The sequence below is a fragment of the Cibotium barometz genome, chromosome 23 (assembly GCF_041138505.1).
Source record: "Cibotium barometz isolate CiBa-2024 chromosome 23, ASM4113850v1, whole genome shotgun sequence".
In the NCBI taxonomy this organism is placed as follows: Eukaryota; Viridiplantae; Streptophyta; class Polypodiopsida; order Cyatheales; family Cibotiaceae; genus Cibotium; species Cibotium barometz.
Window position 1 is genome coordinate 8,320,805 of NC_141068.1, and position 18,475 is coordinate 8,339,279.

Consider the following 18,475-nt stretch of genomic DNA (forward strand, 5'->3'; position numbering starts at 1 on the left):
TCTTATGTAATTCTTAGACCTTAGTCAAAAGGTTTGGGGGTTAGTTACGTGTGAATATACCCTTTGGGATCTGAACCGAGTAGTTATTACCCTGACAATTGTATCTAGGGAAGAGAGAGATGGAACGTTGATTCTGATCGCTAATGAATGAAGGAGAAGTTCTGCTATGTCTTTGCGCAGTGTTTTATTATGTCTTTCTTGATGTTTGTGCAATCATTATGTTGTCGTGATAAATCAGAGTCTGTGCTCTGAGTGGTGTTGAGTGATGTATTATTTATTAATGCCTTGTACAGAACCTTTTAGAGGGCCACGTACACATTGGCGATCTTGCGAGTTCGAATGCCCTGAGTTTTGGGAGGATATGACATATTCAGAGGACCGCTAGCCTTGGATGTCTGAAGATAATTCGGGGAATTCAAGACGATATTATCCAAGGTCAAGGGCCAGAGATGCTAATGCTGCTTTAACAGGCAAAAATGATGATGAAGAAGGTGATGATTATGATTCAGATTATGAAGTTCCTCCGGGAACAAGTGGAGCATTGGAAACTGTTTTGGAAGAAGATGTAGAGGAGGAAACATTGGATCAAGAAGCAGAGGATATTGATGATGAGGAAGAAGTACATGATCAGTTTGTGGATGCTATTCAAGGAGAAGGGATTCCGACAGGTTCAGTACAATCTGAATCTGATTTGGGTATTCCAATTTTAGAGGGTGATTCAAATGCTAATGGAGAAGCAGGAAGTGTTGGGGATGCTCAAAATCCACCAGTATTCTCAAGCACTTTCAGGACATTTCTTGGGGGAACCTTGTTGAATAGAGTTATTAGGGGAAGTAGTAGGAGAAGGTTGCAGTTTCAACCATTACCAATCTTAGCAAGGAGGCCAGTTAGAGGGGCAGCAATGAATCCTCAAAATCCACCAACACAGAACCCAAAGGTGAGATCAGCAAAGTTCAGGGGGAAACCCAAGGAGGACCCTGACTGCCATGTAGCCCAATTCCAAACAAGGTGGGAGGCTAGTGGCTATGACACACTTTATGGGGGAGAGGTGAAGAAGAGGCAGTTTGTGTCAGAATATGCAGCGGAAATGATATCCAAACTTGGGTAGACAAGAGCAAGTAGACTGCAGAAAATAATCAGCACAAGAAACACTGAGAGATGTGTGTAAACTCTTCTCTATACACAAGATCCCGGAGATAACTGAATGAGAAAAGTGGAGGAGGATGGGGGGGAATATATACAAGCCCATGAGGGCAGTCGGCCAGCTCTGGAACAGGCCCACGACTGACAAAATGTCCACGACTGCTGAAAAACAGCAGTCGGCCAGCATCTGGTGCCCCACATCTGCACAGAACAAGTCGGCCAGCACTCAGATAGCCCACGACTGCTACAGATGCAGTCGGCCAGCCTCAGAGTGGTCCTGGCATCACCTGGCAGCCCTCCAGCCACTAGGAAAAAATGGGAAAAATAGGGAAAAAATACGGGGAGTGTGGAAAAATGATATACGGGCGGGCACACCCACAACAGAGGCCCTGGTGTATACAAATAGACAGGAGATGACTTCTAACACCCCCTCTCAGCTCCTGGCTGTGAAACCAACCCCAGGGAGCTGGAGTGCCGCCTGAGCGTAGCCTGAGGTAGAGACTTCGTGAAGAGGTCCGCCGCATTGTCCTCCGTCGAACAATAAAGTAGCAAGATGTCACCCACCAAGATCTTCTCACGAACAAAGTGATACTGTATCTCTATATGCTTGGTCCGGGCATGGAAAACCGGGTTCCGAGCAATAGCTATACAACTCTGGTTATCACACTGGATGACTGTGGGCTCCCTCTGTGGAAACCCCATCTCGCCAAGCAGCCTCCGCAGCCATACAACCTCACAAGCAGCACCACAAGCAGCCCGATACTCTGCCTCTGTCGAAGAAAGAGCAATAGTCGGCTGCTTCTTGCTGCTCCACGAAACCGCTCCTGAGCCGAGGGTAAAAGTGTATCTTGAAGTAGATCTCCTCGTGTCTGGATCTCCTCCCCAATCTGAGTCACTCCATCCTTGGAGCTTGACTCCATTCCCTCCTGTGTAAAAGAGTCCCAGATCCTTCGTACTCTGCAGATACCGCAAGATCCGCAATCCTGCGTCCCAATGAGTCTTCAATGGCGTCTGCATAAAAGAGCTCAACAGCCCCACGGAGAAGCTCAAGTCCAATCTGGTGTTCAGCAACCAGATCAATGAACCAACCAACTTCCGGTACTGCGAGGCATCAACTGGCTCACAAGGATCTGTAACGGTTAACTTTGTGTTCGGGTCCATCGGCGAAGTAATAGGCTTGCAGTTCTCCATCCCAAAGGCCTCAAGCAACTCATGAACATACCGCTGCTGAGAGACGAAAAACCCCCTCTGGGTCTGCCAGATCTCCAATCCCAAGAAGAAGTGGAGTAAGCCTAAGTCGGTCATCTCAAACTCCTTTGACAAGGCAGCCTTCGTCACTCCAATGTGCTCCACATGACCGCCGGTGAGAATGAGATCATCCACATAAAGGATGATGAGTGTGACCATGCCGCGTTCCCGAAAGAGATACAGGTTCGGATCTGCAACCGATCTCTGGAATCCAGTCCGAATAAAGAAGGAATCAATCTTCTGATTCCAAGCCCGCGGAGCCTGCTTAAGACCATACAAGGCCTTACGTAACCTGTAAACCATCCCTTCCGATCCTGGAACAATGAAGCCTGGAGGCTGCTCAACGTACACCTCCTCCTGCAGGTCACCATTAAGGAACGCCGATTTTACATCCATCTGGTACACGGGCCACCTCTGAGAAGAAGCAAGGGCAAGAACGGTCCGAATCGTGGTCATCCGCGCTGTCGGTGCAAAGGTATCCTCGTAGTCGATGCCTGGCCGCTGAGCATAACCCTTAGCCACGAGCCTGGCTTTGTGTTTGTCCACCGACCCATCAGCCGCGTACTTGGTCTTAAAGACCCATTTGACACCAATGACTGACCGCTTCGACGGCCTCGGTACCAACTCCCAAGTGTTGTTCTTCTCGATGGCGTAAGTTCAACCTGCATGGCTTCCCTCCAAGTATCCTGTGAAAGGGCTTCCTTTACGGAAGTGGGCTCTTTATCCCGCATGATACGAGACATAAGAGCATAGTTCACCTGAAGAAGCTCCGCCGTGTTGCTTTTATCTCGAACTCGATGTGATCTTCGACTGCCGTCCTCTGTGGTCCATTCGGAGGGTAGCTCCGTGACACCTGACTCCCGAAGGGTGTCCATCAACCACCTAGGTACTCGAACAGATCGTGGAGCCTCCTGTGGTCGCGGGGGCTCAACTCCAGCTGCGGGCTCAACCTCCTGTGATGACTGAGGTGGATCAACTGGAGTGGTAGACTGGGAATCATCATCAGACTCTGGATCTCCAAGAAGTGGCGGCTCCTCAACAGTGGATGCTGGAACATGCTCGTCAAAGACCACATCCCGGCTGACAACAATCTCGTTCCTCTCTGGATCATACAACCTGTATCCCTTGGAAAGAGAGTTATACCCCACAAATACCAGCTTGCGGGACTTGAAGTCAAGCTTCCCCCTCTGCTTCTTCGGAATATGTACATACGCGTCACTCCCAAAGACACGAAAGTGCGAGACATCGGGTTTCCTGCCAAAATATGCCTCAAATGGAGTCATATGGGGTACAGAAGTCGTCGGAGAGCGGTTAATGGTATGGACAGCTGTCGCCACAGCCTCACCCCACAGTGGACGAGGAAGATCTCGATGCTCCAGCATGGTCCTCGCCATCTCCACCACAGTCCTGTTCTTACGTTCAACAACTCCATTCTCCGAAGGCGATCCGGTATTGGCCAATTCCCTCTTGATGCCATGATCTGCACAAAACCGAAAGAATACAGTCGAGGAGAATTCCCCTCCTTTGTCAGCCCTGAGAGTCTTGACCTGAAATCCAGACTCTTTCTCCACCATCACGTGCCAATCCTTGAACCGAGCAAAAGCCTGGTCCTTCTGTGAAAGAAAGTAGACCCACGTGAATCTGGTACAATCATCAACAAGCAGCATAAAGTAGAGAGATCCTCCCAAGGATGGTATCTGCTGTGGTCCACACAAGTCAGTGTGAATCAACTCCAAAGGTTTCGAAGCCCGCCTGGAAGCCTGCTTCGGAAAGGATTCCCTGTACTGCTTACCACGTATGCAAGAACTGCAGCGTCCTTGCCTACTACCAACATCTAGCAAGCCAACCACCATCTGGTCCCGGAAGGCGCGCCGCAAAGCATCCACATTCAAGTGGCCAAAACGAAAGTGCCACAAGTCTCCGACCTGAGAGCCTGTCAGTGAGGAGAGTGCAGAGAGTTTGTAGATACCGTTCTCCACACCGCCTTCCCAAACAACTTTGCCTGTCTCACGGTCCCTTAGAGCAACTGAATGCTCCTCAAATTCCACCCGAAAGCCAGTCTTGCATACCTCATGCACTGACAAAAGATGAAAGCCCAGAGCAGGGACGTAAAGAACACGGGAAGCATGCTTGCCCCCTTTGCCGTCGGGAATGATCTCCATCCGGCCCTCACTATGAATCGGAATAGTGGAGTTATCACCAATAAAGATACGACCTGACTGCCGCTTCAGATCGAAGAAGAAGTCACGGGATGGAGTCATGTGCCTGGAAGCACCACTGTCGAGAATCCATTCCCGAGTATCCTTTGCGGTGAAGCCAGCTGCCTCCTCGCTCGAAGACGATGAATCATCGGAGTCCACCATCTCCAAGTGCACAAATGCCGGAGTCTTCGCAGCTGAGGCTGAGGACTCAGCACTCTTCCCTGTCCGCTTAGGGCACTTCCTCCAGTAGTGGCCTTTCTCGCCACAATCATTACAAGATCTTTCGGCCTTCAGCTTCTCTCGTTCTGGATCAGGCTTCTTCTCGGAAGACTTATCTGGTGAAGCCTTCCCTTTGCCCTTGTTGGTATTACGGCCTTTCGACCGTTGACCAGTTAAGGCCTCCGAACCTCCGCCGTGAGGAGGGTTCGTAAAACGTTCCTCCTGGTCCAAGACCATTGGCACAAGCTCCTCCCAAGTAATGGTGCTGAGCCTGCCACTCGTGATCAACGAGGAATAGAAAGCGGAATACTGACCAAGCAAGTGGGAAAGTAACGTGATGGCCATATCTTCGGACGATATCTCTTTCCCAGCTTGAAGGACTTCCTGCTGAAGGGCCTGCAGCTTGTTAATGTGTTCCCGCATCGTCGAAGACTTTGCAGGGTTCATAACCCGCATCTGCACTTCCAAGGATATCCGCTTCATGGGTGACACCCTGTTGTACAAAGAAGCCAAGTGCTCCCATATGCCTCTTGCCAGCGTCATGTGCTTCACATGGTTGATCACCTGTGGTGTGCAATTGAGGAATATAAATGACCGGACCCTGGCGTTGACACGGTCCCACATTTGTGCCTGTGCCTCTCGGTCCTTCCTCGCTGATAAAACCTCCCCTTCCTCAGCTTCCGGCCTTGGCACCCCTTTGATAATAAAATCAGCAAGATCATATGACTCCAGAACTGACTCCATCATGACCTTCCAGATGCCATAATTGGACCCGTCCAACTGCCGATCCACTGGGAACGTGGGAAGAGTCGGAATCTTCACGTGCTTCTCTGCCATCTCGAGTAAATCCGCCATCTCGGAGAGTAACCTGAAAGGGTGGGTGGGTGGGAAAAATCTGAAAATCAGAATATATGCAAGTGGCTGTCCAGCCCCTCTGCCCGCCTTCCTCTTGCACCTTCACTTCCCGTTCAGCCCGAAACAGTCCACCGATCAGCAACCTGTTGCTCCCCCTCTTGCTCAGAAAAACGCCCAAGATCTCCTAGAGCCTAGGCTCTGATACCATGTCAGAATATGCAGCGGAAATGATATCCAAACTTGGGTAGACAAGAGCAAGTAGACTGCAGAAAATAATCAGCACAAGAAACACTGAGAGATGTGTGTAAACTCTTCTCTATACACAAGATCCCGGAGATAACTGAATGAGAAAGTGGAGGAGGATGGGGGGGAATATATACAAGCCCACGAGGGCAGTCGGCCAGCTCTGGAACAGGCCCACGACTGACAAAATGTCCACGACTGCTGAAAACCAGCAGTCGGCCAGCATCTGGTGCCCCACATCTGCACAGAACAAGTCGGCCAGCACTCAGATAGCCCACGACTGCTACAGATGCAGTCGGCCAGCCTCAGAGTGGTCCTGGCATCACCTGGCAGCCCTCCAGCCACTAGGAAAAAATGGGAAAAATAGGGAAAAAATACGGGGAGTGTGGAAAAATGATATACGGGCGGGCACACCCACAACAGAGGCCCTGGTGTATACAAATAGACAGGAGATGACTTCTAACAGTTTGCTGCTACCTTAGAAGGCTCAGCAATGGATTGGTTTAGCCAGTATGGTTTGGGACATTTTGGAAACTGTGATGCTTTGAGAGAGAGTTTTCTGGCTAGGTTCAGAAGGGAGAAAACAGCCAATGACATCATAAATAAAATTAAAGATCTTCAACAAAAAGAAATGCTAGTAGAGGACTATGCTCAGAAGTTCAGGGTTCTCTCTCGAAGATTGGAAGGAGCAGATAGGCTTTCCAATGAAATTTTAGCTTCTTATTTCCTGAATGGATTAAGGAAGACAATCAGATCAGCACTGGCTAATGTAGACATTGCTGCAGGTTTTGATGCTTTGGTGCAAGCAGCAGTAAGAGTAGAAAAGAGGTTGGGTGTTACCAGGAAGAAGGAAAAGAAAAAGAGGTCTGATTCAGACCTGGAATCTGACTCTGATGGAGACACAGACTCAGAGAGCTCTGATGATAATTCAGAATATAATAGTGACTCAGACTCAAATGATGAATCAACTAGCCAGAAAAGGAAAAAGAAGAAGAAATCTTCTAAGTCCAAAGATAAGGGCAAAAAGAAGAAGAAAGGATTGGATGATGAACAACTGTTAAAGAGGCTTAAAGCATTGAAGTATGCCTCAGTATTAACAAATGACAGACCAGTGTGTCAGATATGCTCCAAGGAAGGACATTTAGCAACCAATTGCTGGTATAACCCAAATTTCAGAGGAAGAGTTCCCCTCGGTGTACAAAGGTCAAAGCAGCAGTAGAACGAAACTTCATCTAATCAAGTTTTCCCTGGTCAAGCTAGAGGACCAAATAGACAGTTCAGATCACAGCCTAGACAAACATGGCAATCAGATTTCAGAGGAGAATTGAAGTGCACTTATTGTGACAAAGAGGGTCATAGACAGGGTCCAGCTTGTGAGTTATGGTGCAAGCATAGGACAGAGAGGGGTATCCCAATTGTAAGGTACCCTGTAGCAAATCAAAATCAGAGAGGAAAGATGCAGCAAAACCAACAAATAACACAGTTAAATGCAGTGACAGTGATAGAGGACCAGTTTCAGAGTAACTCTGATATGGTTGAGAATGTTGCTTGTGATTGTTTTGGATGTGTAGTCCATGCAAATGATAAGGATGGAAAACAACAGATTCCTGCCTTGGCCTGCCTTGGCAGTGACAAGAGCTGCAAAGTTGAATAAAGGTCCAATTCAATGGGCAGATCAGGAGAAAGTTAGAAGCAAGGTTCAGAGGAAGTTGGACAAGAAGAAGCCAGCTTTGGAAGAACTAATGTTAGAACAAATTGAAGGGGTTTGTGAAGAACAAGGACAGGACAAAGGAGAAGAGAAAACTTCTATGGTTGACTCACTCTATGAAGCTATGTTACATTCAGAAATTCAGATTTCTCTTGACCAATTGCTGACATTAGTACCAGGGTTCAGAGATTTGCTGTTTCAAAGAATTCTTCAGAGAAAAGGTGTTGATTCACCTCAAAGTAATTTTTCAATGAGTAATATTGTTCAGGTGGAAGATGTTGATTTCAAAGTTCCTGCCATATCAGTCAAATATCAGGGCCAACCCATACATGGAGTTCTTTTGGATGGTGGATCAGGAGTTAATATACTTCCTGAGTCAGTTTATATTCAATTTGGGAGCCAAAAGTTGCATCCAGCACCTTTTCAAGTTAAAATGGCTGATCAGAGGAGATTACAACCTTTAGGTTTGCTAAAAAACCACGAGATCTTCATTGCAGGATTGAAGTTTATGGTCAACTTTGTAGTACTCAGGATGCAATCAGGGAATTTGGCCTACCCAATGCTCCTTGGAAGACCCTGGTTCGGGCAGGCTAAGTTACAGCAAGATTGGGGAGCTAATATGGTGATCTTGAAACAGGGGAACCAGAAACAGACTTTACCCATGACATCTACTATATTTATGCCAAAGGAGCAAAGAGCTTTGTGGGCACAAGGCATACACCTGGCAGATGAAGTAGAAGATGATGAAGAAGAGGAATATTTGAAGGCCAATCCAGCACTTGTCCCAGTGTTTGATATAAATGTGATGACTATTTTGGGAGATTATGAGGATTGTTTTTGCTGTAGCTACAGAAGAGGAGAGAGACTAGCAATTACAGGATATTCAAACAAGGACTGAGATGACTAAGGAACAGTTCAGAGTTCTACATGAATCAGAGCTGTGGAGATGCAGAATGATCTATCAACAGATCAGGCTATTGCAATAGCAGAGCAAAGATATGAAAACAGTATGAAGAAATCAGCTAGAGTTATGGAGGATGATCTGAATGAATGGAATTTGGGAACAGAGAATGACCCTAAAGTTTTCAAAGTTAGTGTTCATGTGGAAGGAGAATTCAAAGACAACCTTTTGAAATTATTAATGGAATACAAGGATATTTTTGTATGGGAATATTCAGATATGAAGGGGATTGATCCTGCATTTTATTCCCATAGGATTAATTTGAAGCAAGATGCTAAGCTTGTTATCCAACAGAGGTACAGACTAAATCCCAATTATGCAAAGCAGGTTAAAGATGAAATTGACAAGCTGCTCAGGGTGGGATTCATTAAGCCTGTACATGAAGCAACATGGCTATCTCCAATTGTGGTAGTCCCCAAGAAAAATGAAAGAATCAGAGTTTGTGTGGATTATAGAAAGCTCAATGCAGACCCATCACAGATCCTTTTCCATTACCTTTTGCAGATACTCTGCTAGATTCAGTTGCAGGGCATCAAATGTATAGTTTTCTGGATGGGTTCTCAGGATATAATCAAATCAAGATGCGCCCTGATGATGAACACAAAACAGCCTTCATTACAGAGTGGGGAGCATTTGTGTTCACAGTAATGAGCTTTGGATTAAAAAATGGACCACCAGCTTTCTCAGAGGCGGCAAGTAGAGTGTTTGAGCCCTATTTGTCTTCTTTTATGAGGGTATTTATGGATGATTTCTGTGTGTTTGGATCCAAAGAGATGCATTTGGAGCACTTGAGGAAAGGTTTTGAGAGATGCAGGAAGTATGGTATGTCATTGAATCCATACAAATGTGCAATTGCAGTTAAAATTGTTGGGCCACATAATTTCAGAGGAAGGTATACAGGTGGATCCAAGAAAAATTCAGAGCATCATAAAGTCCAAGAGCCAAGTGAATCTGAAGGAAACATCTAGGTTTGTGGGTCAGATCAAGTGGCACAGTAGACATTTAAGATATTTGTCAGATGTATGTGCACCCTTGTCACATTTAACCAAGAAAGGAGTAGAATTCAGGTGGTCAGATTTTTAAAGAAGATGATGGTGGGAGCTCCAATTTTGCAGCCCCTTGATTGGTCTTTACCATTCCATGTATTTGTTGATGCTTCAGACATTGCAGTAGGAGCTGTTCTTATGCAGGCAAAAATCAAAAATTGGTTCAGACCTGTCTACTATGCAAGTAGAATGCTTACTTCAGCTGAGAGGAATTACTCAGTTATAGAGAGAGAAGCTTTGGGCATGGTGTTCTCTTTACAGAAATTTCGACATTATCTCTTGGCTAACAAAGTCTTCTTCCATGTTGACCATCAAGCTCTGTTATTTCTTGTGAAGAAACCACAGTTGACAGGAAGGTTAGCAAGATGGATGTTGTTGTTGCAAGAATTTGACTTTGTGATAGTACATACTCCAGGGAATCAGCATGCTGTGGCAGATTATTTAAGCAGCCTTGAAAGTAAAGAAGATGCTGCAGGAGTTAATGATTATTTCCCTGATTCTAATCTGTTTGTTGTTCAGAGCTGGAGCTCTAAATCCTTTTATGATCAAATGTTGCTGTTTCTCACTGATGGATTGTTACCAGAAGAGATGAGTGTGGATCAGAAAAGAAAGTTTGTGTGAAAAGCAAGCCATTTTTAGTCATTGCTGGAGCATTATATAGAAAGGGGATAGATCAGATAATAAGGAGATTTGTTCCTGATTTTGAACAAGCAGTAGTGGTACAAGAGGCACATGCAGGGTTGTCTGGAGGTCATTTCTCACGGGAAATAACAAGAAAGAAGATTTTACAATCACGTCTATGGTGGCCAACAGTTTTGAAGGATGCTCACACATATGCCAAGGAATGTTTGGTTTGTCAGCAAGTGGGCCAACCTAATTCTAAAGATAGGATGTCAGACCACCCTGTGCTACCTTTAGATCCATTTCAGAAATGGGGATTAGATTTTGTGGATCCTATTAAGCCAAAGAGCAAGACAGGTAAGAGCTATGTTCTGGTGGCTACAGATTACTGTACTAAATGGGTGGAAGCAGTGGCTCTCAGAGAATAAAGCAACTAGTGTGGCCAAATTCTTGTATAGTAACATCATGACAAGGTTTGGATGTCCCATTGAGCTTGTTAGTGATCAAGGAACACACTTCTTGAATGATGTTATCAGAGAGCTGACTCAAACCCATATGATTTTGCATAAGAAGTCCACTCCCTATCATCCTCAGGCAAATGGACAGGCTGAGAGTTCAAACAAAATCCTGCTTAAAATCATCAAGAAGATTCTTCAGGACAACAAGTCTGATTGGGATATGAAATTGGACTCAGCTTTATGGTCATTTCGAACAGCTTTTAAAGTAACCACTGGAATGACTCCTTTTAGGCTTGTTTATGGGTTAGAAGCAGTAGTACCCATGGAGTTTGTGGTGCCTAGCTTGAGAGTTGTTGCAGAAAGCAGACTCCCACTCAGGGAGTCTCTGATCTATAGACAGCACAATTTGAATCAGTTGGAGGAAGACAGAGCAATGAGTGCTTATGTTTCAGAGATCATTCAAAAGAGGAGACAAGCTTGGGTAAATACGAATGTCAAGTTCAAAGTCTTCAAAGTGGGAGATTGGGTCATGCTTTACAATTCCAAGTTAGGGCCACACCTAGGGAAGTTGAGGCTCAGGTACATTGGGCCCTACAGAATTGAAAAAGACTTGGGACAAGGAACCTTTATGCTTTCAGATGCCTTTGGAACATTGGTACCAAAGGGGGTAAATGGGTTTAGACTTAAGCCATTTGTGGGCACTCCCCCTGCAGTTCAGAGTACATGTTCAGATCAGGGTGGAGTAAAAGATAAGGGAACAGAGGAAATTCAGAGCTTATGTGTGGTATGGAAAGATCTCAGAGAGAATTGGGCAGTTTGTTTTCAAGCCATATCAGAACCTCAAAGGCGTTGTGAACACAATGGAGCAAGAGGTGAATTTGAAGCGCATTGCTCAATTGGAAGCTGAGGTGGTACAGCTTGTAGCTGAAAAGTCCAAATTTCAGAGCAAGGTGGATGTATTATTTATTAATGCCTTGTACAGAACCTTTTAGAGGGCCATGTACAGTCTCATAGACCCTTGAGGTCTTTTGTAGGCGTTAATATTACTTTCTTTCTTTCTCTCTCTCATTGCACTCCATCTCTCTCTCTCTCTCTCTCTCTCTCTCTCTCTCTCTCTCATAAATTCAGTTTTAACGATCTATGGCAATCATGGTTACAAAAAAACGTGTTTCACTGCTTCGAAACCTACAAAATGCTTCGAAGCGAAACATTGCTAAAAAACCTCGAAACCTCTTCGCTAGAGAAGTTTCGAAAGAAAAAAAAAGTCTCTTTTTTTTCCCCTTTTTTCCTTGAGAAGATCCTTCTATAGTAGCAACTTGAGTGCCAATTGGCCCTCTCCTTCTCCTCTTCCTCTCCTTCCTTCCCCTTTTCTTCTCCTTCCTCCCTTCTTCCACATGCTCCCCTTCTTTTCCTAGTCTTCTCTTCCTCTTCTTCTTTTCTTTTCATCTCTTCTTCTCCCATCTCTTTTTCTTCCTAATCCCAATTCATATCTTCTTCGTCTCCTTAATCCCATTATCACAATCCCACATTCTACAATGCCTAGTAATAACAAAAATGACAATATCTAGAATGTGTGGGATGACACCATATTCTAGTGGTTTTTGAAATCTCTCTCTCTCTCTCTCTCTCTCTCTCTCTCTCTCTCTCTCTAGACACACACACACACACACACACACACATATATATATATATATATGTATGTGTGTGTGTGTGTGTGTGTGTGTGTGTGTGCCTCCAGTTTTTTTAGCGATGGACAAAACCTTTCGAAAGAAAATCTTCGAAACCTCAAAACGTTTCTTGTGACTGTGATACCTATCAAACAAGTAAAAGGCTACTTAAGCTACACATGTACCATTGGTATCAAAGCTTTGAGCCTGATCACCTTATGCAGAGCTATTAAAAAATATGGACGGTTTGTTTTTGCTCCAAGGAGAACCTATAAGAAGCAATCCCACACACATAGTGGATGGTTTCATTGTGTTCTAGAAAAATCCTAAGCGTTCCCTCTATGGACAAGTAAGAGGAGATGAAAGAGATTGAGAGACTAGTGAATCTCAAGACATGCCCTTTACACCGACTTGCATTACACTACCACAATATTAACTCTACGCTACTACAATAGCAACTCTGACTCTGGCTACTATCACGACACCACAAATCATTGATCAATACTTGGACGCGGCAGTAGCCCGTGCTTTGGCTGCCCAAGCAGCCAAACAAGTGGCTTCACAACCACCACTTCCACCTTATTCACTACTCCCAAAACCACAATCTTCTTCAGTTGAACACAAATATTTTTGACCACATGCACGTAGCCAACCATACGATTATGTTAAGTCAGTGTCAAGTAAGCCAGAAAGTTAAGGTGCAGCATAACAAAATGCCAAGATCATCAATACCTTTATATGGCCTTTTTGAGCAGCAAATCTTGTCACCAACTTATTCTATTCCCAAGTGACAGCAAAAGGAACACTGCATGCCTGACCTATGGATAACCTAAGTTCATGATGATTCCTCCTTGCAAGGGGTAATGTTAGAATTGCACAAGGTTGATTATCATGTTCCGCTATCCTATAGCATGCATTCCAAGGACCCTTGTATCTGATAGGGCTACTAAATTCACTAGACAATTTTAGCATGCTTTGTTTCTGGGACAAGACTGCAGTGGTTGTCACCCACAGTCAGATGGTCAAAGACAACTTTAATGATGCTCGCAGCTGCTTGAACATCAATACTAAGATGATTTAGATGAAATGAAGTAGCTGAGAACTCCTGACTTTTGCACTTTTTGATTTAGGCTGGTTGAGGAACATGGCCACCCCTCAGCAGGGGGCCCCATGATCGCCACCTGTCAGGTTTAGACAGCTGTCCAACTCCCCACCCGTGGGTAGCTATCGGAAAACCAAAGTTGCCATATATTTGAAATATCTTGTATATAGAACGATGGGTCAATCTCGATCACGGGGTCCTTCCCTGCCCTCATACCCTCTTGTTGAGTACAGGAACAAAACTATTCTTGATCTGTACCCACTACCCCCACCACCAAGAAGTGCTCTGTAACCAGCCTTATCTCTGGGAAAATCTCCGAGGGTGGCCTCTTGATGCCCCCCTACCATTGCAGCAGACCCAAAGCAAACTTGGCTTTCTAACCAGACCTAGCTATTAGTTACAGGGTAACTTAGGGTAGGCTTGTTGGGTTTTTACCAGTATGCATGAAGGGATGCTTGCAATGGGCGAACATGCCAAATGCACCATCAGCTATGCATGCAAAGTTGTGAAATGGGGTTAAGTTACAATGCAAAATAAATCAGCGATGTACGACATTAGGGTTCCAAATGCAATGAATGATCTTAACCAGAAGCTAATTTGATTTTACTAGTGTAATTGAACCAAGAAAATGACCTGCTTACTCAAGTTGCCCTTCTTCTCTTCTCTACACTTCATACACACTGCCCTTCCTTGCAGATAGGCGAATATATCGTCTTAATTATACGGACTACTTCACACCAGTCCGCTGACTCCGAGAACAATAAAAAGTAAAATAGGGTTCTCTCTTTTGAAACAATTATTCCATCATTAATAATGTACAATTATTTATTGCATCATTAATAATGTGTTCCATAAAGTTATATTACTTTCATTTTAAGTATGAAATGGAGGCACACTTTTCTTTCTTTTTTTAAATTATATTAAAAAGTGAAACAAGTCCATTTACAAAATATGCTTTTGATCCAAGAACCATAACTTTCTCCTTAGGCAAGCTCATACTTCAATGCAGTGAGGTTCTAGATGTAATTTGTCAACTCAGAATCCTTATGAATTATCTCCACTAGCCACCTGTCCACCTTGTTCCAAACGCTCCTTCTGAATTTGGCTAATCATTTCTTGAAACTCCTCTTTGGCCTTACCCATTTGCAGCATTTCTTCTATATCATTCTTCGTATATTGAGCTTCACACGCCTTGAGGCTTGCTTTGTGCAGTACTTTCATCTGCAAATACAACTCACATCTCAGACCATGTAGCTAATTGGTTTTTGCATGTTTAAACATGTAATTATTTCTATGAATCCAAACAGCCCACAAGTATTCAGCACGGATAATGTTCCATAGCTCTTCAAAGTATTTAATCTGTTGCCCTAACAAAATTTATTGCCATGTGAGAACCCAGTTCTGGACAAGAGAGACGCATTGGTTCAAGAACTGGAAAGCTTCTTTGTTATGGGAGCACCCAATGAATAAATGAACCATAGTTTCTGGTTCCCTTTTACATCTAGGGCAAAGTAGCTCTTCAAAGTATTTAATCTGTTGCCCTAACAAAATTTATTGCCATGTGAGAACCCAGTTCTGGACAAGAGAGACGCATTGGTTCAAGAACTGGAAAGCTTCTTTGTTATGGGAGCACCCAATGAATAAATGAACCATAGTTTCTGGTTCCCTTTTACATCTAGGGCAAACACCATCCCCATACCCTATTTGTTGTGCCCTCTCATTAGTCCACAAGGCTTTCTACATAATCAACCAAAGCAGGCAAGATTTCGTTAACGACCAAATTTTTGAAAACTTGAAGCCCCATTGTTTTCTATCCCATAAAAGATTCCATCTATTATTGAGTTTGCAGTGGAGAGGAGGGCCTTTTAGAGGGAAGAGGTGGGATTGGCAGAAGATTATGTTTGGTTTTCTAAGAAAAAGCTTTATGTGTCAAAGGTCGTTCATCTAGAGCAAAGCTAATTTATCATTAGGCCACAGCTTAGTCCTGTCAAGGCTTAGTTGAAGCTCTACCTCGGACAATCTATAGCTAACTTTGAGGTCCTAAACCGTCCTCCAATTCTGATTTGTCCTACACCATACATCATCCCATGTTCTAATACCCTTTTTGTGCAATTTATGGGATGTTTATATAAGTTAACAGAGATATTATTCCCGTTGCCATGGAAAACCTGATGGAGTCCAAGTGTAGTATATGCGCATGTTTCCTGATTTTGGAGTTTGACTAGAGCGCTGCCTTGAGATTTTATTTTCATTGGACTAAAGAAAAGCATCATTTTAGGGAGCCTTTTCCATTGTTGGCATTCTGCAAGCCTAAAGTTATCCACATTCTGGTTGAGTAGGATTGCACGCTCTTCTTGAGGATTTAAGAAGTTTCTCACATCCGATCTACTACGTCAAAAATGTTTGATATGCTCAACCCACCATTGCTTTTGGGCCTTGCACACATACATTTCATGCAACTTTAGGGATTTTTTACTCATCTACATTTCCAAGCCAAAGGAAATTCCTACATATTCTCTCTTACTGTTTAAGATCTGTATTTGATGGGTGCCAACAAGAAAGGAAGTAGATAGTAGTAGGGAAAAGGATGTGTTTGGGAACCACCATTCTTCTTGCAAAACTCTGTTGCATACCATACCAGCGTCTGAACTTGTCTTGTCTTGTACTCTATCTAGTACCCACAACCACCTTTGATGTATGGAAACCCCGAATCGCATCAGTATACCTAGAAGTCTAAAAATTTACCCTTCTTTTATGACCTTACATCCTTGATCTAAAAGCCACTGCGGTGGCTCTTTCAGCATTGCGATGATCCCTGTTTTAGAGTGATTAATGACCTTACATCCTTGATCCCTATTTTAGAGTGATTAATGACCTTACATCCTTGATCTAAAAGCCACCGTGGTGGCTCTTTCAGCATTGTGCTGATCCCTGTTTTAGAGTGATTAATGACAGACCCTGATGCCAGCAGACATAAAAATTTGAGACATTCCCAAAATGCTTGAATAGATGATTGGTCATTGTGGATGAGTCCATTAGTATCGTCTGCAAATTGTTGCAGACAAGTTTGCCCTTTATTATTTGGAAGGGAAATGCGCTCCATATGACCCTTGTCCATAGCATTCTAAACCAACCATCCCAAGTGCATCTATAGTAAATAACAGGGGAGCTGGGGGGCATCCCTGTCTAATAGATATGTTTAAAACAAATGATTCTGTAAGGTTGCCAATCACTGTTACGCTGGCCATAGCATTACCAAACAACACTTAAACCATTTTTATGAAGTTAGGACCCAGCCCCATATCTTTTAGAGATTGTACAACAAAATCCCACTCTAATATGTCATAAGCTATCTTGAAAAAATAAAATCATGTTGTGTTTGGTGGGCATGGTCCATTCCCTCCTAGAGAGCTATGATAGCATTAAGTATTTATCTCCATTTAATGAACCCATTCTGTTCATGTCTTATCCACTCCTTCATATGATAAGAGAGCCTTTTGGCTAAAGTTTTTGCATAGATTTTATAAGCTATGGTTAGAATGGTTATCTGTCTCCAATTAGAGATTTCTTCTTTGGGTCCTCTCTTGTGAATAAGTTTGATGACCCCTTCATTTATAGATAAGGGAAGGGCACCATACCTCACTAATTCACTCCATACTCTGAGTAAGGGGCTGAGAAGGAAGTCTTTAAAGAAATCTACTAGAAGACCATCAAGCCCCGGGCTCTTATCTTTTTGCATAACCATAATAGCATCCACTAATTCTCCTAGAGAAATATCTTCTTCTACAATACCTACAAGGCTCTGGGATACTATGCTTTTTCTACAATCTAAGATGACTTTCATGGTGGCTTACCTTTCCTCTGTAGAGACCTTTGGAGCATTGAAAATGGAGGAGAAGTGATCCTTTATAATGTCCATGTTCTTGGCCACTGTTTTTGCAAGATGTCCATTGCTATCTTTTAACATAGGGATGTGGTCAATGGCAGCCTTCTTTTTAAGGATGGAGAACATCCACCTTCCCAGCACACCATTCTCTGAAAAAGAGTTTGCTATGTTGACATTGTATTTCTTCTTCCTTCTTTAAGTCTTCTCTTACTGTTATCCATTCCCCTTGAAGGTGCACCTGAAGGTGCACCTATCCTTGATTGATTTTCTTCTTAAGGGCTTGTAGATCTTTGTATTTCTTTGTTCTCCTCTCAGATCGTATCTTCGTGACTTCCCTTTTGATATCTAAAGCAGTTAAACATGGAAGGAAGGCAATACCTTAGGTTAATTAAGGAGGATATTTAATAAAAATAGGAGATATTGGTGTTAGTGTGAATATAGCTCTATTTCAATAAAATGTAGGTCTTGTTTTTGTAAATAGGGCACTGTGTTTTGAAATAATTATTCTTTCATTAATAATGTGTTCCATAACGTTGTATTGCTATAGGAATCCTTAGTCACTCTCCACTAGTGATGTTGGAGTTCGAGGTGGGGTCGGTTTGAGTCATGTAGGAGGATAAATTTCCCCTTTGCACAAACCCATAAACATATATGTGTGCATTGTTGTTGTGTTTTCTTCCTACATGCTAGTACGTCATCGTTATGTGTTTACATGTGACACCTTAGGTAGTCATAGTTCATATGTATGTTCAAACGAGCAAGTGTTGGTATGATGGTGTTGACTTCAAGATGATGGAATAAGAAGGGAAGTGTGAAGTTAAGAATGTGGTAACACGTGTTACATCATGTGGTTATATGAATGGTAATTATGATGGCATGAGAAGGGAAGTGTGAAGTTAACAATGTGGTAACACGTGTTACATCAAGTGGTTATATGAATGGTAATTATGATGTGGATATTGCATTATGTTGATGTGGAATGTGGGTTCCAATTTTGTACTGAATATTTACACATAGGTGCTTATTTTTAGTTTCATTTATTTCCATTTGTGCTATCAAATTACAATATCTAATTCAAAAGAAGCCTTGAATATGTGAAGATAATTGTAGCATCGAC

General features: G+C 43.4%; 1 protein-coding gene across 2 annotated transcripts in view; it reads right to left on the minus strand.

The window, feature by feature from the left end:
- LOC147625585 (DNA-directed RNA polymerases II, IV and V subunit 8B-like) overlaps positions 1–14,238 on the minus strand; it is a 57,072-nt gene extending 42,834 nt beyond the window's left edge. Inside the window, exon 1 of one of the 2 annotated variants that reach the window (XM_086817101.1) lies at positions 14,106–14,238. The gene's annotated coding sequence lies outside the window, so the exon portion shown is untranslated. The remainder of the gene's footprint in view (positions 1–14,105) is intronic. The other variant, XM_086817102.1, reaches the window with a different exon arrangement.
- Between the last annotated feature and the right edge of the window lie 4,237 nt (positions 14,239–18,475).